Source organism: Staurois parvus, unplaced genomic scaffold (genome assembly GCF_062004578.1).
Source record: "Staurois parvus isolate SC_StPar_1 unplaced genomic scaffold, SC_StPar_1.0 ptg000080l, whole genome shotgun sequence".
NCBI lineage: Eukaryota > Metazoa > Chordata > Amphibia > Anura > Ranidae > Staurois > Staurois parvus.
In genome coordinates this window covers 11,088,450-11,113,610 of record NW_028317876.1, presented here as the reverse complement: position 1 = coordinate 11,113,610, position 25,161 = coordinate 11,088,450, and the positions used below count along the sequence as shown (strand labels likewise).

At 41.1% G+C, this 25,161-nt stretch overlaps 1 protein-coding gene across 13 annotated transcripts in view; it reads left to right on the top strand.

Annotated features, from left to right (window-relative positions):
- Nucleotides 1–25,161, top strand: part of TENM3 (teneurin transmembrane protein 3) — a 1,391,898-nt gene that overhangs the window by 159,489 nt on the left and 1,207,248 nt on the right. For all 13 annotated transcript variants that reach the window (XM_089669645.1, XM_089669651.1, XM_089669650.1 and 10 more), the window contains exon 2: nt 9,958–10,022. The gene's annotated coding sequence lies outside the window, so the exon portion shown is untranslated. The remainder of the gene's footprint in view (nt 1–9,957; nt 10,023–25,161) is intronic.

Here is a 25,161-nt window from a genome sequence, read left to right as displayed (position 1 = left end):
GCTGCACCAGATTATTCACTCTCTAATTTTAGGAAATCAACCCCGTAGTACTCTTAATTGAGGAATGTACACACTATAGAGGGATATGCTTTATTAATATTTCATCTCTAAAGTTTACAACAATTTTAAGAGCTGATTGCACTTTTCACAGACCAAAAGGTATTTTTCTTTGCCATCTAGGGCCTTTAACCACTAGCCTACAGGGCACTTATACCCCCTTCCTGCCCAGGCCAATTTCCAGCTTTCAGCGCTGTCGCAACTTGAATGACAATTGCGCGGTCATGCAACACTGTACCCATATGAAATTTTTATCATTTTTTTGAAACAGATAGAGCTTTCTTTTGGTGGTATTTAATCACCTCTGGGATTTTTATTTTTTCTTAAACAAACCAAAAACCACTGAAAATTTTGAAAAAAAAAAACGTTTTTTCTTAGTTTTTGTTATACAATTTTGTAAATAAGTGATTTTTCTCCTTCACTGATGTGCACTAATGAGGCTGCAGTGATGGGCACTGATAGGCTGCACTGATGGACACTGATAGCTGGCACTGATGGGCACTGATGAGGAGGCACTAGTTGGTTGCACTGATGGGCATTGACAGGCATCACTGATGGGCAGTGAAAGGCAGCACTGATACATGGCACTGATATATGACACTGATAGGCGGCACTGATAGGCAGCACTGACTGGCACTGTTAGGCGGCACTGACTGGCACTGTTAGGCGGCACTGACTGGCACTGATAGGTGGCACTGACTGTCACTTATGCGCACTGATAGGCAACACTGACTGGCACTGATAGGTGGCACTGATTGGCAGCACTGACAGGTGGCACTGATTGGCATTGATAGGTGGAACTGACTGGCACTGATGGGTGACATTGAAAGGCAGCTCAGATGGGCACTGATATGTGGCATTCATGTGCACTGGTATGCACTGATATGTGGCATTGATGTGGCACTGATGGGCACTGGCACATGGCACTGATGGGCACTGGCACGTGGCACGGATGAGCACTGACAGGTGGCACTTCTGGGGCCACACTGATCATCAGGGCACACTGATCATCAGTGCCCTGATGATCAGTGTACATGTCCCCTCCGCGGAAAGCCGATTGCCAGCTCTCCTCTCCTCACGAGCTGTCAGAGTGACAGCTCAAGAGGTGAGAAATGCCGATAACCGGCATTTCCGTGTTTACATGTGATCAGCTGTGATTGGACACAGCTGATCACATGACCGAGCCGACATCTTGGCACTTTCCGTGATCTGCTGTGTCCAAGGGACACAGCGCACCGGCGATCACCACGCTGTGTGCTCCCTGAGTCGCGCATGCGTAGTGAGAATGGTAGGACGTCATATGACGTCTTATCAGAAAGAGAGAACCACCTTGCGCCCATCATTGTACTATAGGGCGGGCGGAAGGCAGTTAAAGAGACAAAAATAGGGAAATGTGTATGTATTGCAGAGATGTATTGCACATACAGTATATAGTATATTTTGTTATTTTATTTTGCTTTGATATACACTTTAACTTAGTATTAGCCTGTTAGAGAGATTAATGGCTGTTGTAACTAGTGACAGCCCATAGCAGCACACCACAACTGTGTACATTACACCACTGCCAAACACGACGGGTTGTATCATTTTCACTGTGCTGTGCCTTGCCATAAACGGGGTGATGTGTAGTAACATGGATGCTGGCCATGTAACTTTTCATTCGGCAGTCAATGATTTAGGAGTTAAAACACCTCTCCAATATGTATCCCATCTGTGCATTTAGATGTTTGCCATGCCTTCAGCTTTAGGGAGAAACATTGCAAAATGCCTACCTTTCCATTTATTGGCCAGCAAATGCTCTTTGTTGCCTCTTTCTCATTTAGTTGTATGTTTCTGGAGCTAATAGAGCTGAGCTTTCCCAAATGTTATTGTACTGTGTAATAGTACTGCCTTGGTGACCAAGAAGGACGCACTTATAGGGCATGGGATGGCAGATGATGCAGCTTAGCAATGGAATAAGGCAACGTGAGGCTCCATGTATTTGTTACAGTGGAACTTTACCCATAACAACTTGATAAAACATAATGGTTTTTTTTAGCTAGAAACATACATTCCACTTTAATAATTATGCTGCCAAAATTAGTGTGTGCTGTAAATTACATTGTTCCTGTTTCTTCTTGCTGGAGGCTGCCATTTTGCTGGAGCCCAGAGCCCCTGAGCAGCAGTAAATCTTTTGGCTGTTACCAGATCGGCCTCTAGTGGCTCTGATTTTTGGCACATTGCTTAAAAATAGAGAGGAAGCATGTGCAGAGCAGGGTGAGACAGCGTATTACTGGATTTTAAACAGTATAGTCACTTATTTTTAAAAAAGAGGCCAGCCTGAAGTAATCTAGCAGGACCTAATTTTTCTGACTAAAGTTCCACTTTTCCACATGTTCTTTGGCATAGCTATTTAATGTAAAGGTTTTAAATGGAGCACTTGTTCACATCAATTTGAAAACTGCTCTGTTTCATGTACATTAAAGCCTGGTGGGGTTAGCACAGCTTGCACCCTGGCAAGAAGTTGTAAGCAAAGCTGCTGAGCAGTCCAAGGCCACTGCTTCTCAAATACATATTTTTTGTTTTTTATGGAGTTTCCAAGGTTAAGCTGCATTATGCTAGAAAATGAAGAGCGCCTCTGAGCAGTGGTAACCTTGGAGCTGATTGTCATTTTTATTGGAACAGCTGATCAGTAAGGATGAGAGTGTGCGACTTACATCAATTATTTATAAACACATAAAGGATGTGTTTCCCCCTAAATATCGGATTGTGGAAATCCCCTTTAACTGATCATTGTAAAACTTAAAGGCATAGATCACCTTTTGCAAAAAATTTTTAATGCACCAACATTGATATAGTAAAAAATGTGCATTTGTGAAATGTCCTACAGATCATTGCAATCATGATCAGGTCCATCAAAGGAGCAATGCAGGGGTTCTATTAATGTTTACCTCCAGTCTAAGGCCCCTTTCACATGAACAGACTGATCGGGTCCGCCTGTCCGTTTTTCAAGAGGACCTGATTGGACACGCCATTGCTCTCTATGGAGCGGTGAATGTAAAAGGACATGTGTTCTTTTACACCTGCCTGCATCCGATCCAATTTGATCTGATAAAAACAGATGGGTGGGGATCCATTCCCCATCTGTCTGGTGAAATGGATAACAGTTTGATGGAAATGGACAGGAGGTCCATTTCTATCCGACAGCCCATAGAGAAGAGCGGTTGTGTCCGAGTCTGCTCTGCATAAGCAGAGTGGACACGGACTTGTAATCCACTTGCTTTTTTTTTTTCTTCTTTTGCCATCTATGACCCATTTTGGAGACTTTCCCTCATTTCCTGTCCCATAGCCAAAACTGGAAGTAAGGGAATCTGAGTGTGTCATCAGGGTCACTAGAATTAGTGTCTCATTGGAAGATTTCCCCTCTATTACTGTTTTGATGTCACCTCAAAATTTGGGATTTTCTTTTACTTTCACTTTCAAAGATAATGGTAAATAGGACAAATAGAGAGAGTGAATCTCCCTAATAGGGGAACAAACAGCAACAAAAGCTGACAGGTGTTCTAATCCCTCTCCACTCTATTCAAAACCAAAGAAAACTTTTTGCTTTTAGATACACTTTAATGCAGCTCTGTACTTCTTAATATGTTATTACGTTTTTTTTAAATATAAGAATGTACTTGACATGACATCAGCCTCTTGCACATTCCTATGCAGCAGTGCTCAGACCGGTAGAAGAAGACGGAGCACAAGGAGCCAGTTGTGCTACAGTGCTCAGGTGCTAATGAGGAACATGTTGATAGGAGGAGAGAGCAGGCTGTTAGAGAGGTGAGCATATCAGTTGCTGCTTCTTCTTTCACTGTCCAGTCACAAGGAAGGGAAGTGTTACTTAACATCAGCAGCAGGGGTGGACTGACAACTCATGGGCCCCCCGGGCAATAGGGGATCATGGAGCCCCTGTGTCCTTGCCCAAACTCAAAAAAGCCTATGAAAAAGGTACCAGGGGCATCTCATGGGGCCCCCTACTGACCCCGGGCCCTCGGGCGCCGCCCGAGTTTCCAAATGGTCAGTCCGCCCCTGAACAGCAGAGAAAAAAAGCAGGGCTTTTGCTTTTTCAGACAGGGCTGTGATATGTGTCAGAGCTTTGTGTAACAACCCACCTGACTTGGGCAGGTTTATGTTACCAAAGGGTGGATTTATGGCTTCAGTGGAGATAGCCATGACAATGATGGGCATCAGTCTCTTTAGTCTTTTGTAAATTGAATTGCTCCAACTTAAGGGAGGAGAGGGTTAGGGCTTCAGGTTCCTCCAGATTCCGCAACACTTTTCCCTCCAAAAGAGTGCCAGGATCCTCCAAGGGTGGACAACAATTTACTTCCAGCAGAACTTCAATCCTCCGGCTATGGGCCTTGGGTGCTGTACCCTCCTCATTCAGGCAGGGCAGCTTGAGGATTCTGTTCTAAGCCCAACCAAAATACTGCACACACCTCCCCAGGCTGCAGCCCGGGGGAAATAGAGCTTACCAGGCCACTCCCCAAGCATTTATTTTTTCCCTCAGCATGCATCTCTGACCATCAACCTTCTAGTTGTTTCCAGAGCGGACATTGTGACAGACCTCCTGGCACCCTGCTTGAGTGCCTCTGTCAGAGAACTGCTCCTTGCCGCTGAGACACAGGACTAAGGTATTATAGCTGAGCATTGCACCCAAGGCCTGGACGACACTAGCTTAGGTCAAACTGGAACTTACATGATCGTATACAGATCATGTTTTTAGACACTTCATTACACATTGGGATAAACATCCCACACTGACTAGATAAGAAGGTCAAATTGACACAAGACTAATGTCATCATGTAGGAACTTCCAGGAGGACTAGCCAACAGACAAAAACAATAGGTGACTCAAATAACTCAATTAACAATGTAAGAGGCACAATGGTAAACACATCACACCTTAGTAAACAGATTACAGCAAGAGACCTCAACATTAGGTTGTTTTGAGATGATTATTTTAACATCTACTTAGAGTTTCTGAGTCCAGGAGGCAGGGTTGAGGCAGTCAATGCTGGTTTGGGTACACAGACCCCTAATCTGATTGCTGGTCCTCCAGTTCTCAGAGTCTGTGTTTCAGGGAGACGTGGACTTGAATACAAAGTAAAACTACTCCAAAAGGTCCCCCAGGAACACACCTTCCAAAGAATAGAGCCCTCTCAGATGCCAGGGCCCATGGTCAGTAGGCAAAAGGCTAGCCTGCAGTCCCCTCCAAAAGACCCTGTCCTTGTTGGGTCGGTCAGAGACATAAATAATTGGTAGCCCAAGATTGGCACCGCTCCTGTAATTATTGTCCTAAATGCCAGTGAAACCCAGTGGTGGCAGCAGGGAACATCAGCAATCCTGAACTTAAAAGAGAGGCAAGACTACAAATTGGCATGGGCAAAAGTACTACCCAGCAGACCTAAGTTTACTAGACACCTCTGATGATAGGGTGGCTACATATGTAAATCCCAGGACTGGATGAACAGAAATACTAAGCCATTGGCAGGTATAGCAGCTCTAATATATATCTTTCAAAGATATGTTGGTAAGTTAATTGGATCCTGTCAAAATAGGCCCTAGTATGTATATGTATGAATGTAAGTTGGGGACCTTGGATTGTACGCCACTTGAGGGTTAGGGACTGATTTGAATGTACAATATATGTAAAGCGTTGCGTAAATTGACTGTGCTATATAAGTACCTGAAATAAATAAACAAATAATCTGTTTATTTAGCTGTTTGCCCCGTGTTTAGCCTTGGAACATGTGTGAACAAGGCCTAGTAACAAAAGACATAGATCTGAAAAATTGCCATTTGGTCCTGCTCATAGTTCCAATCATCCATGCTTGGGATGATAGTTCTGTAAAGGGCACAACCAGTAAATGGCAATTTCAGGGTGCTGGGCTTCTTTAACATTCTTCATGTCTACTATACATTGTTATTCTAAACTTATAATAAAGGTTAAGTCAACTTGTTCTCTCTCAACTCTCCACATATGTGCTGTTTTCTAATCTTTGTCCTCATAAATGCCTTTCATTAGCACAGTTTTTTTTTTCTTCCTCACATCTTTGCCGTGACACAGTGTTAACTTTTCACTCAAATTGCTGCAGCTGACTTCACTGCGCTCAGAGCCTTTTGATGTCTGAGCAGAGGTGCCACAGTCTGTGACACAACATAATCATTTTACAAGAAGAAGAAGACTCCTCTCATGTAGAAGGGAAGATATACCCTTTATATGACAAACTGTATTTTCTGCAGCTGGCATAATCAGTGTTTAGGAAAATTCAACTCCCATTTGGAGGAGGAAAGTTTCATAATTATTTGATGGGAAATCATTGATGGTAATGTACAGTGTTGTTTAAGTTTGTTGCTTCATAGTTTCCTGAAACAACATTGCTTTATTTTGTCAGGGCCAGTTCATACCAGTGCATGGTGCTGGAAACCCACATTCTGTGCATGTTAATTACACTGAGTTCAACATGCACCGCAGTTGCAATCTGCAGTTGGTGTCAATATTAACCACTTGCCTACTGGGCACTTATACCCCCTACGTGCCCATGCCAATTTTCAGCTTTCAGCGCTGTCGCACTTTGAATCACTATTGCGCGGTCATGCAACCCTGTACCCATATGAAATTTTTATAATTTTTTTTCACACAAATAGAGCTTTCTTTTGGTGGTATTTAATCGCGGCTGGGTGTTTCATTTTTTGCGCTATAAACAAAAAAAGAGCAAAACATTATGAAAAAAAAGTCTTTCTTTGTTTCAATTATATAATTTTGCAAACAGGTAATGAGGCTGCACTGATAGGCAGCACTGCTGGGCACTGATAGGTGGCACTGAAGAGGTGGCACGGATTGGCAGCACTGATGGGCACTGATAGGCAGCAAAGATAGGCGGCACTGATGAGCTGGCACTGATGATGCTGCACTGAAATACAACAATGATGGGCACGGATAAGTGGCACTGATGGGCAGCACTGATGGGTGGCACTGACTGATGGCACTGACTGGCGGCACTGCAGGGCACTGATGGGTGGCACTGCTGGGCAGCACTGGTGGGTGGCACTGCTGGGCGGCACTGCTGGGCACTGGTGGGTGGCTCTACTAGGCACTGCTGGGCACAGGTGGGTGGTGCTGCTGGGCACAGGTGGGTGACACTGCTGGGCAATTGTGGGCGGCACTGGTGGGTGGCACTGGTGAGCACTGATCATTAGTTGCCATGCCGATCCGTCTCTAACAATTGCCGGTTATTGTCAGTACTTTCCTCACGCTGTGACAGCGTAAGGAAAGTGCAGCCGATAACCGGCAAATGCATTTACAGGTGATCTGCTGTGTAATTGGACACAGCTGATCACATGGTAAAATGCCGCTGTGATTGGCCTTTTACTACATCACGTGTTCAGCTGTGTCCGTAGGACACACCAATCATGGAGATCACTTGGTGCGCACCCCCGGGGGCGTGCGGGAGGGCGCGTTTTGGGAAGACGTCATATGACATCCTCCCAGAACTGGACAACTGCGCTGTAGCTGTCATTCGGCTATAGTGCGGTTGGCAAGTGTTTAAGTTAATGACACCCCAAATGCAGGTCGCAAACACAATGTGTTTGCCCGCACTGGATTGTATGGTTGAAGTACCATGTGATCTAGTTGCAGTGCGTTTCCAAAAGTAGTGCATGGGTACATGGGTGTGGTGCAATTTTAAGGACATCACAGAATTGCATGTGAATCGCACAGGAATGCACAGCACATTCCTGTGAGATTCCCAGTTTGAACATGCCCTTAAAGCAGCAATCTATACTCTAAAGTCTGGGTGCACCTGTATGCTGTATAGCAGGGGTATTGAATTAAAATTCAAGGAGGTCCGGTAACTAAAATTTTCTTCTAGCTGAGGTCCGAATAGGGTGTGCCCATCAGGAGGCCCCCTTACATTAGGTGTCATCATCAGAGTACAACTTTACATCATGTATTACCATCACATCAGGTGTGCCCATCAGAGTGCGCCTTGACATCAGTTGTCCCCATCAGAGTGCCATCTTATATCAGGTATTGCTGTCAGATTGCCCCCTTACACTCAAAGTACACCTTTACATCATATTCCCCATCAGCATGCCTCTTTACATCACATGTGCCAATCAGACTGCTCCTTTCTATCATATGTGCCCATCAGAGTGCCCCTTTCCACAGTATGTGCCCATTGTGCCCCCTTAACATAATATGTGCCCATCAGAGTGCCCCTTAACATAAAATGTGATGAGCACATTTCATGTAAAGGGACACTCTGATGGGCACATTTATATTAAGGGGCACTCTGTTGGGTACATTTCATGTAAAGGGGCACTCGGATGGGCACATTTATATTAAGGGGCACTCTGATGGGTACATTTAATGTTAAAGGGCACTCTGATGGGTACATTTAATGTTAAAGGGCACTCTGATGGGTACATTTAATGTTAAGGGGTACTCTGATGGGTACATTTAATGTTAAGGGGTACTCTGATGGGTACATTTAATGTTAAGGGGCACTCTGATGAGCACATTCTATGTTGTGCCCATCAGAGTGCACCTTAACACCAAATGTGCCCATCAGCATGACCCTTTAACATTAAATGTGCCCATCATAGTGCCCTTGTAAGACTACACGCTACCTTGAGGGCAGACAGGAGCTGTGCCGGGATCCTTGCTAAAGGATGCATGTGTACAGACAGGGAGCGGGAGCCAGAGAGACAGTGAGCTGCAAAGGGCGGGGCGCACACATGATGTCATGTTGCCGTGAAGACCACTCTGCTCAGTGGCAGATCTGACATTGCTGGCTGGCAGTCCAGTGGGGAGCACTACTAGGGTCGTTCTCAGACCTCGGTCTGCCATTTAGTGACCGCTGCTGTATAGTATGTACATCCAAGCACTTATGTGTATGCTGCCTATAATAAAATACATTGCTGGCCTTGGGAATGAAATGCCAACAGATAAATACACTAAGGCTTGTGTATACTTGCATTTTTACCGCCCTTCAACTCCTTCCTTTAGCTGGGAAGGCAGCGGCTGAGGGTGTACACATGCCGGTGCTGCAATGCTTTGCTTGGCGTGTGTGGCAGGAATTTGGTTGTAGTCAGGGGTGGACTGACCATTTGGAAACTCGGGCACTGCCCGAGGGCCCGGGGTGAGTAGGGGGCCCCATGAGATGCCCCTGGTACCTTTTTCATAGGCTTTTTTGAGTTTGGGAAGGACACAGGGGCCCCATGATCCCCTATTGCCCGGGGGCCTCATGAGTTGTCAGTCCACCCCTGGTTGTAGTCCAGCATTAAGAAGGTTAAAACAGGTGGTGAGGAGGAGATACAGCTCTTTCTTGCCGTCTGTCAAATGCTCTCTGAAGAGTGATCTGAACACAGATCCCATTTCAGAGAACAAAACAAATATATTCAAGACCAACATTTTCTTTATAAACCAGGGAAAAGGTAGAACCTCTTTCAGGTTTTATTGCTGTCTGTGTTCCCACTTTAGAGTCTACAGACTGTGACTATCATTAGGAGCACTATCCATACGATCAAGTACAAGGTGGCTACAGATGGTGCTTTTCGCTGTGTTAGCCTGCCTGTGAAAAACTGAGTTTTATGAATCTACAGTATTCAAATAGCATTCTAAGAATAGGGGCTAGGTAATGACGGCTGTGTCAATCAGTCTCTGTGTTGAATTTTTTTTTTCTTTTTACAAATTGCTGCTGGTAATGCTATAGGGGGGACCTGAAATCGGAGCGTTCTGAGGCTAATGAGAAGGAGATATCACAGCATGCTTGTATTGTCCCTGCTTTCTCTTATGTGTGTCTGTCTGTGAATATCAATTGGAACGTGTGCTAAAAACATCCTCTATCTTCTTTTTTTTTTCTTTAGAATCAAAGCAACAATGTAATTTCCATGTCTGTGTAAACCTTCTCCAGTAACAACCTGCATCAAAGGTAAAGGATCTGTCTCACAAGCTTCTTACTTATGTTACTGCCAAAGCAAATGTAATAAATGCAATGCTGCATGATAAATTTGCATGCACCCAGTTGTCATGCCATCCATCTTTAAAGAGAGAAAGTGGAATTTGCGATGTAAATGTAGGCTTCTTTATATAAAGAATTAGGGGTAAAATCATATGTTCAGACAGCTCTACAACCGGCCATGGGTTGGAGTGTGCTATTCAGACAGCACTTCAAATAAAGTAATTGTCAAATGTATTGAAAAATATTATATGAATTCAATAGTAATATGCCAGTAATGCCCATTGTTTCCTAACTTTTCTGGTGACCGGGACTAGTAGTCAATTTTTTAAGACATTAACCATATTTATCCCCAGACTTTTATTTTCTCTTCTACAGCTTGTCAAAGCATTATCTTTTTTTTTTCCTTTACATTGCTCCTGTAGCACTTCCTGTGTTATCATCACCAGGGCTGCAAGTAGGTCAGTTTCTACAATGTCAGCATGTTCTCCCAGAACTACATCCCCCTAGAGACATTTCCCTATACACAGTGTGGGGACAGGCTCTTGGGAGTAAAAAAAAGCAGCATTTTTTAAGAGAAACAAATCAACTTATTTATATAGGAAGGGACAGAGGCATGTCCAGCAGGTAGAGCTGACAACGATGGATGGGATTTCACAGCAGCAAATTCGCTGTGTTGTCTTGGTAAACCTAAAAAAAGTTAGGGGTACTCTAGATTTCTGGCAAAACAGCACAATTTTCTATACATACAGTATTTAAAAAAAAAAAACATGGGGAAATGAGAATGGATTTCAGAGATGCGCTACGTTTTTGCTCAATCATTTCGACATAAACTTTTGCAATGAAAAAATATCTATAGCTTTACCGAACTGACACGTTTTTGAAGGTGCCTGCTTCAGGGTTGGGTTGTCTTCTGAATCCAAGTTTCACTTCCTAATGGGTCAGAAACATGGTATGGAATGTAGTCAGCAGGGTCTAAAATATTCTGCTTGAGATCAATGGACGGATGCTGCTCAGACCAATCCCAGGAGTTCAGTGTATGTGAGATGACCTCAACCGCCGTTCTGACACATTTTGCTCAGCCCACCGGGGCTTGATCACAGGGGCTGGTGGCTGGGGCAAAATGCATCAGAGGGCTTGGCCAGAGCATCGGCTGAGGCCATATCACATACTCTGAACTCCCAGAAATGGTCTGAGTGGCATCCATCCATTGATATCACACATTTTCTGGAACACTAACGGATGCTGCTCCCATTTTCCTCTGTCGTTGGGGTGATTACTTTCCTGTGCTTCCGGGCTTGGAGTGGCACCATATGTCTCCTCCAAACCTGCTTGCTTCACTCACCAGGTAGTGCTGGATCAGGACACCAGGTGGGATCAGAACACCAGTTAGGATCAGGACACCAGTCAGGACAACAGCAATTACAGCTCACAGTTAGTGATGACTAAATCAGGGAATCACACATTTGCAAATGATGCTCCTGAATTCGAACATGCAGATCTGTATAATATGTGGGAAATCACATATCCAATTCATCCAGGCAGCCGTAAGTCACAAAGTGTAATCATAAAAACATCCTCTATATCTTTAGTGATCATCTAACTTAACAGTAATAGCGTATGTCCCACATCATATGGGCAGCTGGATCCTATAGAAATCTTCATTGTAGGGATGCCCTGTCCTCTTCCTGTTTTGAAACCTCTGTGAACATGGGGTGAACAGCTTTGGGTCTCCATGCTGTATTCAGTAGAAAAAGATTCTGGTGAGGACCTGCCCCCTCCTCCTCTTTCAACAGTTAGAAATGCTCCAATGCTTTCACTGGCTTTAACATGATTTGTGAATGGGAGAGAGAATCATGTGAATGATCAGACTTTCCCTTATTCACAGATTATATGCAGTGTAATCAATGAAAGAATGTTTCTCAATGGAGGAGGGAGGAGGGGGTGGTTGCTCATTTAGACCTTTTTTACAGCAGCTTTAAAAAAAGACCAGAAGCTATGAACCTCTGCAGTTCCAGAAGTCCATAGAAAGGAAGAGGATGGGGCATCTCTGCAATAAAAATTTCTACCTACTGAGTCAAGCATACAGGATCGGAGGTAAGATTTTTAGACTTTACTGCCTACATAATTTTCTGTGCATGTGACCCATTAGGAGGTGAAACTTGTATCTAGAAGACAACCCTGAAGTAGGTACCTTCTAAAACAAGCCAGCTCAGAAAAGAAATGTATGTTCTAAAAGGTTAACTTTAGCTCTGGCAGTAACAAAATGTGATGATTAGTTAAGGCAGAGCAATGGTAATGTGCAAAGCATAATAGTCCATAGCAGCCAATCAGCCTTCAGTTTATCATAGCCAGAAGATGAATTCTGACAGGTTGCAAGGGGTTACAGCACTTTGCACGTTGCCTTTTGCTTTCATTGAATGAGTTCATTATAACCAGCAGAGAGCAACACAGAGACAAATCATTCCACTCTTTCTAACAAGATATTTGCTGTAAGCAATAAAGGATTATATAAGATGAAAGCTGAGTATAGGGTTTGATCAGTAAAGCAGTGCAAATAGAAATCATGACAGTAAGATGCAGAAAACCATAGCAACTATATTTAAAGGAAACCGTGCTAATATATATATATATATATATATATATATATATATATATATATATATATATAAGCAGCCCCTGCTGTCTTGCTTAGGAAAATGCTATTTGCCTGGTTGTACCTGTGTTCTTTTATCTGAGTTACTGAGCTAGATCAAATATGTAGCAGCTGAGGTCAGAGGCAAGTCAGACCTGCTGATCAGCGTACATATTCCAGGTCATTGGGGTTGATTTACTAAAAGTAAATAGGCTGATCAGTTGCAGTAGAGTTTTACCTCTTTCACTAAGCTAAGGGAAAATTCCCTTGAACAGCCTATTTGCCTTTAGTAATGCAACTGTAGAGAATCAAAACATAGACACCATTAGATCACCATGACAGCCAGGCAAATAGTATTTTTGGAAACAATGTCAGTGATGAGAGTCTTCATAAATCTTTGAGCTGGCATTTTTTTTTACTTTATTTTAGTAGTGAAAAATAATTTCTGACTGGTTTGCCAAGCCTTATACAATGACTTTGTGGGTATCTGTACAATGTACGATCATGCTTTGCTTTGTTATGGTGAACTCATCCTTAAAGCGGAACTTCACTTAAAAGAGGAAGCTCTGCTTGTCTGTCTCCTCCTCCCTCCTCTTTAACATTTGGCACCTATTTTTTTCTTTAAACTTCTGTTTATTGAGTTTTGTATTGGAGGTATAAAATCCAAAACATACCCGGCTCTTGGTGTGTTCAACAACCAATCACAGACACCTTATATTTTTTTTGGGGGGGAGGGGGAGGCATCTGGTTCTGAGCAGATGTTCACCCACCCCCCCCCCCCATGCCCGCAGCCTTCTGGTACACATCACAAATCCCACAACACTGCGTGACCATTCGCAAAGTGCAGCGGTGTGAAGCTGGCTGTGAAGTTAAGATGCCGGCGCTAGGGACCAGAAGCCTGGCAAAGAACCAGCCCAGGTGAGGACAGCACTAGGTCCCTGGACAGGTAAGTGTCCTTTTATTAAACGTCAGCAGCTACAGTATTTATAGCTGCTGCCTTTTAATTTTTGGGGAGAGAATGAAGCTCTTCTTTAAATTAAGTTGGTGCTTCCATACAACTAAAGATGACACATGGATACCATGGGTAATTGGGACTAGTTGGGTTGGTTAAGCATTTGTTGAAAATCATTAAAGCTAAGCTGCAGACAAACAGCTGAACACATAGATAAAATACATAAATTATATATAAGCTGTTATACATCCTAAAAGGTTATCTCTGTCAATCCATTCCTAAAATTTTCACATCTCTTCCACACAGCAGAACCAAATATGTTTTTGGCACTTTTTTTGTAATGTTTTAAATATTTTTTTTGGCAGGGTTTTGTACTTAATAACCACTATCTTCCTTCTACAAAAAACATATGAAAAAGCATAAAAAAATGCACAGAAGCACACTTATAAAATGCACTGAAAAACGCATGGTTGTGTAGCAGCACTGGTGTGAACCTAGGCAAAATAATTTTAACAGCTTGTATAAGTAGTCTTTCACATTACATTACATTTGATAAATCTGAAGAAGATTATACAGAAATTGTACAAGTGGAACGTACTGTGTATTGCTTAACTTAGTTTAATGAGGCAATAGCTATATGCACTGTGCAGTGATTTAAAACAACCATGAAGAATCTTTTACAGATCTGAGTTTAGTAACCTGAAATTTGGTTAGTTCCTACAGGTTCTGCACTGTGCACATATTTATAGCTCCTTGCTCTGAATGACAAATGAGCATCATTATTGTTCTTCAGATGGAGATGGAAAGAAGGCTGGGCCATTTGTGAATGTGCTGAAACCATGAAATACAGTAGTGCATGCCAGCAGAATAGGGTATGATTACACACATGGCGTAGGTTGGTCTAGGTTGGTTTAGGTTGGTCTAAAAATGTGACTGTCCACTCCCGGTGAGAGTTTCTAGTCAGTCCCATGACCTGCATATAAGTGAAGGGGCACCTTCTAGCCATGGGTAATTTCATGGTGCTTTGTTTGTCATCGTTCAAGCAATCTTATCTGCCATCATATCCTATAAGTTGTCACTTATAATTTACAAGTATTCAAACTTAAATAAACGCAACCAGACTTAAAAAAAAGCCTGTCCCTTCTTAATCAGATAATCACCATTATGTCTGTTTGGAATACAAATAAAAAGCATTCAACAGATACCTTTCTTTTATTGGAAAGGACACTGGTCAGAGAATATACACAGCAGATATGTAGCATTCAGAGAGGAGTATACAGAAACATACAGTAGATACAGAGAGAGAGTTCACAATTTACATAGTATTACCAAGGAATTAAATGTACAATAAAAAATGTCTATGCTATTAAATTAATGTAAACATATACTGTATGTAAAAAAGGGGCATCATTGTGCTAATGTGAGTTCAGAAGCAAGAAAAATGTCAAAACCTTATTTCTAACCAATCCTCCTACCTGGAGAAAGTGGTCACCAAGTACATGCATTTGTATTCTGTTAGATACTGTACTTTGGGAATACATGTTGCTATTGGTGATTTTCTAACATAATATGCTTGAAATGATTGTAGGCGTAAATAATTCACTTGCAACAAAAACAATTGTGTACTGCCCATGATACTTTTTTTATTTGCACTAACATTCAAATTTTCTTGTTCAAACAATTTTATTAACAATAAACGGGGATGACACAAACAAGGAGACATTGTTAATACATATTAGGCATTGATGTGACAGTAGGATACAATAAAATGAATGAGGGTCAAGGCATTAACGTCTATACATTTCTAACAGAAACAGGTAAATAGAAATCAATGACAGAATGCAAGATGGTATCAGTCAATCATGGTAATGTCTCCCAAGTGCATTAAAGAAATAGGGGGAAATCTGGAGGGGGTCAGACAGGGGCGGAAGGGGGGGAAGGGGAAGAAGAACAACAACTATGACTCCATGAATATTCATCAAGTTCACAACAGCCTCTACGCGCTACGCACGAGGGGTTATGTACCATATCCTTGTCGTACAGTACTGAACTCAAGGGAGAAGCAGTGACTCGTCAAAGTTAGACGGAAGGAAATGCTCTACCCAAGGGCTCCATATGCGCAGGAACTTAGGGATCGTGTCAAGAACTGTGGCTTCCACCTTTGCGTGTATCATGGCTTGAGTTATTCTGGTTTTGACAGCCGCGACACTAAGAGTAGGGGATTTCCAAGACTTTGCTATAACCTGTTTAGCCACTGTCGTGACTTGCATAAACAGCTTAAATTGCGAGTTGGAGATGCCAGAAGGGCATTGGTTGAGTAGGGCTGTCGTTGGGTCTGGCTGTATAGTGATAGTGCTAAATGTAGATATCATGGTAAAAATTTCATCCCAAAAGGTTCGGGCTACAGGACAGTCCCACCATATATGGTAATGTGTTCCGAGATCCACACAGCCTCTGAAACAGTTGGGCGAGTAATTAGGGGTAAATTTTGCGATTCTTTCTGGGACCAAGTACCAGCGGGTTAGAACTTTATAATTCGTTTCCAATGCTACAACGTTCTGCGAAGACGATTTTGTGTTGGCCCAAATGCGGTCCCAATCAGACGGGTCGAATTTCTTACCTAGATCCACTTCCCATTTATGGGTATATAGAGGGGGGGACGTGGTGGTCGAAGTGGCGAAGAGTGAGTATAAGCAGGAGATAAGCCCACGTCTGTGAGGGTCTTTGCAACACGCTCGTTCAAAGAGAGACATGGTGTCTGGCCGATTGGTTATTGTAGCGTATGGTGCGTAAAAACATTCAAATTTTCAAGTGAAGGTTTTGGAGTGTACCCCCTTCTTCAAGGTCCCAGCATTACTAATACAACACATTTGAGCGGACTGTTAAGACAATCTGTGTGTTTTTTTTTTCTCAAACATATACAGCAACAGTAATTAGATGCCTCTGATTGTAATGCATTAATAAAATGCATTATTGTCTCCTTTTTTTTGCAATACCTTTTTCCGTAAATATTGTATTTGCTGTTTAACTTCTTCTCTTATTAAGTGATATTCTAAAATTGATAACATTATCTCTAAAGCACTAAGGCAGAACTTAAAGAATCCCTGTTTTTTTAAGAACCCTGCTATCTTGTAAATCTCTGAAATATTCCTGTCTGTCGTGACAGGGTATATTACAGACATTTATTAAAAGTCATATTTGTTATTGCAGATATTATGAAAGGTTGGTGTTTCCAATAAAACATCTGCTGGCAACTGTATTGTGTGTAACAGGTTAACTGCATAGTTAACTCTACCCAGTGTTGATCACTGACAGTCTGCTGGCACTTAGATTGTGGTCTCACAAGCTGAAAAACCTTTGTGCAGGGTGAGGGTGAGTGCGTAATCATCATGTATTGGTGGCAGCACGGTGGAATCTGATATTGAATTCCATACATATTAGTGGCAGCATGGTAGGAAGTGACACAGCATTTGTCAGATATTGGTAATTACCCTTATAATGTAATGTTTATTGATAATGGTAAAGTATTATTGGTAATTATATAGCAATGGTAATTTTCCTCTATGTTCGTATGTGTATTTTTCTCAGAAATTGTCTTACTTAACATTCTGCTAAAATGCTGTGTATTAGTACTGCCTGGGCCTTAGAAAAAGAAGGTACACCCTGAAAGCTTATCTTGAAAATTTGAATATTAGTGCACATAAAAAAAGTATCAAGGACAGTGCTCGATTATTTCTGAAGAAAAACCAATAGCAGGTAAAGTTGAACAGCTACAATTTCCAGAGAGATGTAGGAGGGATGATACTGCTGTAAGAAAAGGTGAAAATGTTGAGTCTCCCAGCACCCCCTAGGTTAGCCATCCAATTAGGTACTTATATTGCCCATTGCCCCCCCTCCCAATTCTTACTAGTGTGGACACTGGGGAAATGGAGTAGGGTGCAGGAATACTGCCGTACTATCAAAACCAGCATGTTTAGAGTGCCCATGACTTATAAGGAGTGGGAGACTTGTCATTGAAGATTGTGGGGACATTTTCCTATTTTTAACAGGAATTCCCTAGACTGGAGGCAGGAGGTCCATGAAACAATAAAAATGTTCTATTCCATGGGCTTAGGGCTGTCTGCTACCATAGCTACCAACTGTCTTTTTTAAGGCACCAGTCTCTTTTTTTTCCAACTAAATTCCTTTCTTCATAAAGCTGAACTCCAGCCAGCTGTAAAAACTAACAAGGCTGTGCCCCCCCTTCCCCCGCATTCACCTTCACTTTCCGATATTCATGGTACGTGGGTGGTACCTCAACATGCTCATGTACAATACAAAGCCATTGTATTTACATTGAAGGAACCATGATTGGTCGAGCAGAAAAGAGGAGCAGTGTGGAACTGGTCCTATAGCGGGAAAGAAGTGTGCCACAGCAAGGTTTAGGTTTAATATATTACTAATTCCTAACTCCTTAGACAAAACAGTCAGTCAGCCCTTGGTCTTTTGGGGGTCATTGCCTTGTTAATTTTTATAGCTGACTAGAGTTTAGCTTCAAATTGTCCTTCATTTTGACCCAATGTACAGCTCTCTATAAATAATTATACTACTTATCAAAAGGTAGTATATTGGTTAAGATCTGCTTTAGGTGAAACATGTTGGGGGCTTGGCTTTGGGTGGGAATGAATAGTGTGCTTGCAATAAACCTGGGCCAGAGTTTAATGTTTTTCGTGTACGCTCCATTATTTGGATGATGGATTATCAAAAGTAATAAATTGCATTACATTTTCCATCTAACACCCTGATGAGTGCATTTGTTATTTTAGAAATAGAGGCAAAGGAATGCAGATTAATCACTTTAATCACTTTGTTTCTGTACAATAATCAGATAAGATTAAAGCCACACAAGGAGAGCATTGTTTTCAGGGAGCAAGCTGATCCACAGAGTATGATTTACTAAAAATAAATGTACAAGAGCAGTTAGAAATTGTAATGAAAATAATTGTGAATGTCTCTTATACTGTAGGTTTGCATAACAGTGCAGAGCTTTGCACACCCTGTGAACAAGATCACATAATTGATCTAGTAAAGCGTACTCTTTTGTACAATGTATGCATTGAATTCCCTGCTTGCAGTGTGTATTAAACTTCCACAAAAAGTTATTTCTGTGCCTAATATGCTGATATGTTTCAGTAAGTAATGTGTCAGGTAAGATTATGGCCTCAAAAGAAAACTAAAAACATAAAAAAGCTCTAACAAGGATTTCTCACTAAGGTAGTGTTTTATATAAACCAGCAGTATTATAATATACTGACGTTGTGTGTATAAAATTGCTTTGACTGTCAGAATTACTTATTAACTTCACAAAAAGAGTACCAACAGAGGGTACTTGGTGTGTATTTCAGTAGATCACTAATGGGGAATCTGGTGCAGTAAATTTGCATTACAAAATTTTAAGTATTTGTAACATTACTCATGATACAAGCACTTTATTTAAGGTTTATTTGTCTTTAAAGTACATAATAATGTTTAGCAAACCAAGTGACACATTTTCTTTAATGCTGTTATTTCTTGAACTTTGACAAATTACATTTATACATAAGCCCTTGAGATTTTAAACTCTAACCAGGTTTGCTGTTTTCTAGTATTTGCGCTTTTACGTCTTACAATCTGTCTTAATGTGTGCCTTTCTGTTCTTTGAAGTTTTCCATTACTGCAGCATATACTGTATATAAGTATGCATGATTTCCTATGAAGTTGAACAATATAATGAAGAAAGTGACAGGCAGATATTTTGTGCAATCCCCAATAGTCCAAATTAGAAGCAAAGATATATCTGAAGTGTGACATAATAGAAAACAAAGGTGTAAATCACGGCACAAAACATAAAGAAAACTTGTTAAAGAGAGTTCATTAAAACAAAAGTGTGCATTTTAAAATCAAATTGGCAGGATTGATGCGGCAATAAAGTTCAGACAGAGGATATGCTTCACAATTAACCAAATCATATCAAGAAAAAAATACCTTACATTTTTAAAAGAAATTGTCTATGCTGTAAATTGTATGGGCTAATGAACAAATTGCAAGATGTGAAAATACAGCATAATAAATAAAAATAAAGAACAGGATCAAGTACACCAGATTTGATAAGGAAAGTTTCTGAAGAATAATTAAGTGGATAAGCACAATGAACTTGTGCTTACATGCTGATGTTGATGTGATTTACAGATCTGTACAACAGCAAAAGATAAATTAAAGAAGAAATCAGGAGTCATTCAGTCTTGCATTAGAGCCAGCTGGCACTTTAAGTAGTCTATTAGGCTACAAACAGGCCATAACTTTTCAGGCATATCACCTGCTTTGCTTTTTTAAATTTTCTAGGTTCATCATGAAAAATGTTGTAAAATGAAGAAAATGAAAAACAAATGATGTCAAACTGGATTAAAAAAGGGCTGCAGATTTATAAGTAGCAGCTCATCCTCCGCAGCACAATAGAATAATGTTACATAGGTACAGATAGTCTTTGTCTGCCATACTGATGTAAACATCACCTTTATTAGGATATGGAAAGTCAGGGCAATATGGTGGCTAAGTTGTTTAGGAGGCTTTCAGCTTCAGGAGAGTATCTGTCTGAGAGCAATTCCCTATGTTAAGGCTCCTTATGCTAACCCTCTCTGCTACTCTAGCACCTTAGATGGCCATGGATGAATTGTTTTTGTTTTATCAAAAAAGTGAACAAATTCCCGCATCCACAGATAGGTTCTTAGACTGATTGTTCTCAAACTGGAATAGCCATTAATCTAAATTCCACCATTCACTGCTGAACTGGCATCTGTCTATGGCCAGCTTAGCCCTCCCTGTAACCCCAAAACTAGACAGTAACCTTCATACTTAAGCCTCCCCACTATCCTAACACTAACCCTCACTGTAATCCCCTCCAGTAAAAATAACAGTACCCCTCCCCTTAGCCCCCTTTGTAAAACTAACACTAACCCTTCCTGTAGCCCTAACATCAATGTACTCATTTACTTAAGAAGTGGAGAATCTTCACACAATTTATTGTGTAAATATTCACTTCAATTATCCAATCATGTGCAGATGAGCAAAATAAACAGCAATTTGTTTTTCACATTACATTTAAGTGAATAATCACACAATGTGTTGTTTATCACATACTGTAACAGTAAATCTTCCTCTAACTTTTACACTAATCCTTCCTGTAACCCTAACACTAACCATCGCAATAATCCTCCATGTAACCCTAAGAGCCTATTTACATCTTTGCATTGTGGTAACAGAAATGCATCATACATGCATTGGTGTGCTGAGGTGCTATTCATTATCAATGGCAATCCGGACACACTAAAGCAATGCACCTGCATTGTAACACACTGAAACACACGATAATGCAGTACCCTACACTGTGCTCTGATACAAAAAATAGCACAGGTCTCATTTTGGCTCATTGCAGTGTTTTGGCAGCCCGTTCAAAATGGATAGGAGGTCTTAAAACGGTAGTAAACCGAAAAAATAAAATGAGCAAAAAATCTTCTCTCTGCAAATTAGGAGTATAATGTATTACATTCTAGAACATTATAAAGGATATACCTGAAACCAATGACCCCCAGTGGAGCACTGTCTCCTCTGGGTTTCCATCTTCACCCAGTCTTCTTTCCAGGAGTCATGATGACTTAGCTCCCGCACATGTGCACGGGAGCCTTGGCCACGGCATATCTCTCAATGGACGGCACGTTAGATAAGTATATTTAAGTTAATTGGCTCCCACCCACATTGGATTTGGTATATAGAACTGTGATACATACATTGGATTGTAAACTCCTTCAGGAACAGGGGCAGGGGCTGATGTGGAAACATGCCAGGGCTAAACTATGAGGTCAAATAAATGTTCATGCCTGGCTGTCCTTTGTTCAACAGCAAAAATCTGTGTTAATAATAAAAATGTTGTATGAACATTATCTTATTCTTTTCTTCTTCTAGTCTACTGTGGTAATAATATGATAGCTTTGAAAAGAATATTAAAAAATGTGCATAGGTGTACACCACAACCCAAGTTAGAATAGCTAGATCTTTCCTACATTTGGATGTTGTATCTGTATGGCATGAACTTGTGTTGGCTTAAGAAGAGAAAATGATGATCACAAGTGGTTAATCAGTGCACTGTAAAATTCCAACTAAGCTGTGGAATTTGCAGTTGCCATGAGATTGTGTCCTAATCTGATAAAACAGTGGATTAGAAAGAATTTAAAATAGATTCAGAGGCAAGCCATGTACTGTAGTGGACACATCTTATTTTTATTTTAATAAATAATTACAAAACACCATTGTGTTGTTTTTTCGGAATGTTGGTAGTAATGCAGTGTATGTTATTTTTCAAAACACCTCAAACTTTCTGATTACAGTTCTGCTCCTTCTGAAATGTACTTGCTTTTCACATTGTCACTTCCCAAGTTGGGTGTGTGAAAGGCATACTACTGTAATCCTATATAATGATAAGTGTCAACAGACTAATATGTCATGAAGCTGGCAATACACAATCACTCCATAGCACAAGGACCTCTATAAATATTTCAACCAGGCTAGCAGCCTGTATCTATCTAACTACAAATACATAAAGGATTGTATATTTTATTGATAATAGATGCTGCTGCCTCCCACTTCACATGGTTGTGTTAACTACATCCTCAGCACACATGCACACATTTTGTCATCTTCTCTGTTGTAGTTATTTGATCCGCACAGTAAATGAAGAAGTTGAAACTCATTGACACTTTGTTGACCATTGAACATTTAGAACTCTTGTGTAAGGAAACATAAAATACTTTCCCTATTGATTTTGTTGTTTTAAAGCTGAACTCCAGCCTTTTCTTTAGTCTTGTATAGTTGTAAGGGCTCTTCTCCTTTACTGAAAACTACGTAGTCTGATTTCACTGCACACTGTGATCTTATCGATCAATGCATTAGAAGCTGCAACAAGTGAGAGAGAGCCTGCCTCATTTCCTAGCTGGAGGTATCCAGCAACATCTAGCCCCTTTGCTTCCTTGTCTTTCTGTCCCTGGCCTGCCCCTTACTCGTTGGATTTCAGTTCTCTTAAACTTGGAGACATAACATTACATTAAATAGGGTGGTCTGTTCTCAAGTGCAGCCTGCTTAGAAACGCCCGCTCCTATTGACTGACATCCACCCATCAAGGCATTTTCATCAACTCCTCCTAAGTGCCAGTCCACTGCTTCTGAGATGAATACTGAGGTAGGGTGTTATGATGTTTAAAAGTACAACACCCTGTCAACACCTTTCACCAGTTATGATCTGCTTGCGTTACACAGAGACCTATACATGCTACCATTAGGTCTAAAATAGGCTACGTCATAAAAACAAGTTTTATTTTAAAATTTCATTAAAGGGGAAAGTTTTTCATAGTTATTATTAAAGGCAGTCATATTTGCCAACTTAAAGGAGTTATCAGCATTAAAGTTGTTAGCGTTCACCTTACCATCAAAATTATATATACTTGTTGAATATTAAATTCCAAAACGAGGTACATGAAATCAAGCACGTAGCCATGCAATCTCCTGTGACAAACATAGAAAGCATACAAAGATGTTGCCAGCCTAGTGCTAACAGCTTTGAGAAGGTCCTTTTCTGTTTCAGCATGACTGTGTTCTTGTGCACAAAACCCGGCCCACAAAAGCATTGCTTGACACGTTTGGTGAGCAGGAACTAAATTGATCTGCTCAGTACCCTATCTTCATTATTATTGAACACTCTTGGGAGGGGGAAACTGATTGTGAACCAGATCCCATACAGCATAAATGTCTGACCTCATAAATGCTCAGAAAGTTGGCTAAGTGGGCTTGGATAAAAAACAAGAAAAAGGGAAAGCACCTCTTAGTGTAGATTTAAAACAGAGATTAAAATTCACAATTGGCCACTCACATGGTGAAGAATAAAGAGGCTCATCATAATATAAACTGCAGGACTTGATCACTCATCTCTAGGGAGAGACACAGCACAGAAAGTATGTGTATCCTGCTTTTAGAGAGTAGGATGCTGGCTGGGAACTATTCACCATCCAAAGTGAGGGGTGCAGCCATAGAGGGGATTGGCTCCAGTAATTGCCCCACCCCGTAACACCTTATCACCCTCCCTGTGCACCATATGTTTCCTCATGCTGCTCAGGCCCTCTGTGTGCCCCCACCCCCTGCAGTGCTGCCAGCTATCCTTTCATCTGTCCTACCAACAGCTGCAAGCACACCATAGGATTTTTCAGGATGGAGAGTGGTGGAAGGGTCTGCTAAATATGTCACATTTTACCAGCCCCTTTCTTTTCTGGATGAACACAGTGAATGCTCAGTACCGATCACTCACTGTGTTCATTCATAACCAAAGCATAGTAAACTGTGTTTTGTTTTGTTTTTTTGGGGGGACTTTCAGGTTGGCTGTATGGGGCCCCGTGGTTTCTAACAGCAGCCCTGAAAATAATCCATACACATCCACTACGTAACGACCCTGCAATCCATTTTTCATGAAATCTTTTTTACAGCATTTTTGTGCCTCATTGTAATGTCCTCTGTGAGCTTGTGAAGCTCTCCTTTTCCCTCTGGAAGAAGCAGTACTTGTTAGATGCGGTCATGTGCATTGTTCCATGCACACTACAAGTCCCATAGTCCATAGTCCCAAATCTATCTTGGGAGTGAGCAAGGGATGATGACTACATTCCTCCATATAGTGGGACCATGAAGAACGAATGTAGTCACCCTCTAACAGGAAGACAGAGCACAGTAGGAATAAAAATTTAATTTGGAAGTTTGGAGGAGGTTGAGATCAATAAAAGATACTTTTTAACCTAAGAATACATACTTGAATATTTTTTTAACCAGAGCTTATTGTCACTTTAAACATCTGCCCTGTTCCTCTCGATATAGGAGATTGCCATCTGGATTCATTTTCACAGAGAGACTCTGAAAATTATTCCTTTAGGGAAACCTTATTTGCCTTATGGTTGTGTGACAGAATGTGTTCCCATGTGTGGGACAGGTTCCCTGTTGTGAGCTTTCCTGCAGCAACACGTAAACTGCTGTGAACCTGTCGCTATGTGTGTGTGTCTGTGTGTGTATGTCTGTGTGTCTCGTCAAGACGTCCTTTCTGCTTGAAGACATTTGTGAAAGGTGAGAGACAGTCATGCTGTGGGTAGCTGCCCTTTAATATGTCCAGTTGCTATCAAGGTGTTGCTAATTATCATATCCATGAAACATTGTAGCGTTTGTGCTATGCATAGTATAAAAGTAAACAGCACAAATGATCTCAAGATACTACAGGAGGGTTATCCTGAATATTATTAATAATAATAATATTTTTTATTATTATTATTACTATTATCATTTTTACACATTAAAAGCTTTAAAAACAATCTCTCTATTAGCACCTATTATTAGTGTGAAAAAGACTCAGATGATCAATTTGTGATCATATACGAAATAAATCAAATGAAGAAAGACACTATAAAGCCATTTGTTTTGTTCCGTTTT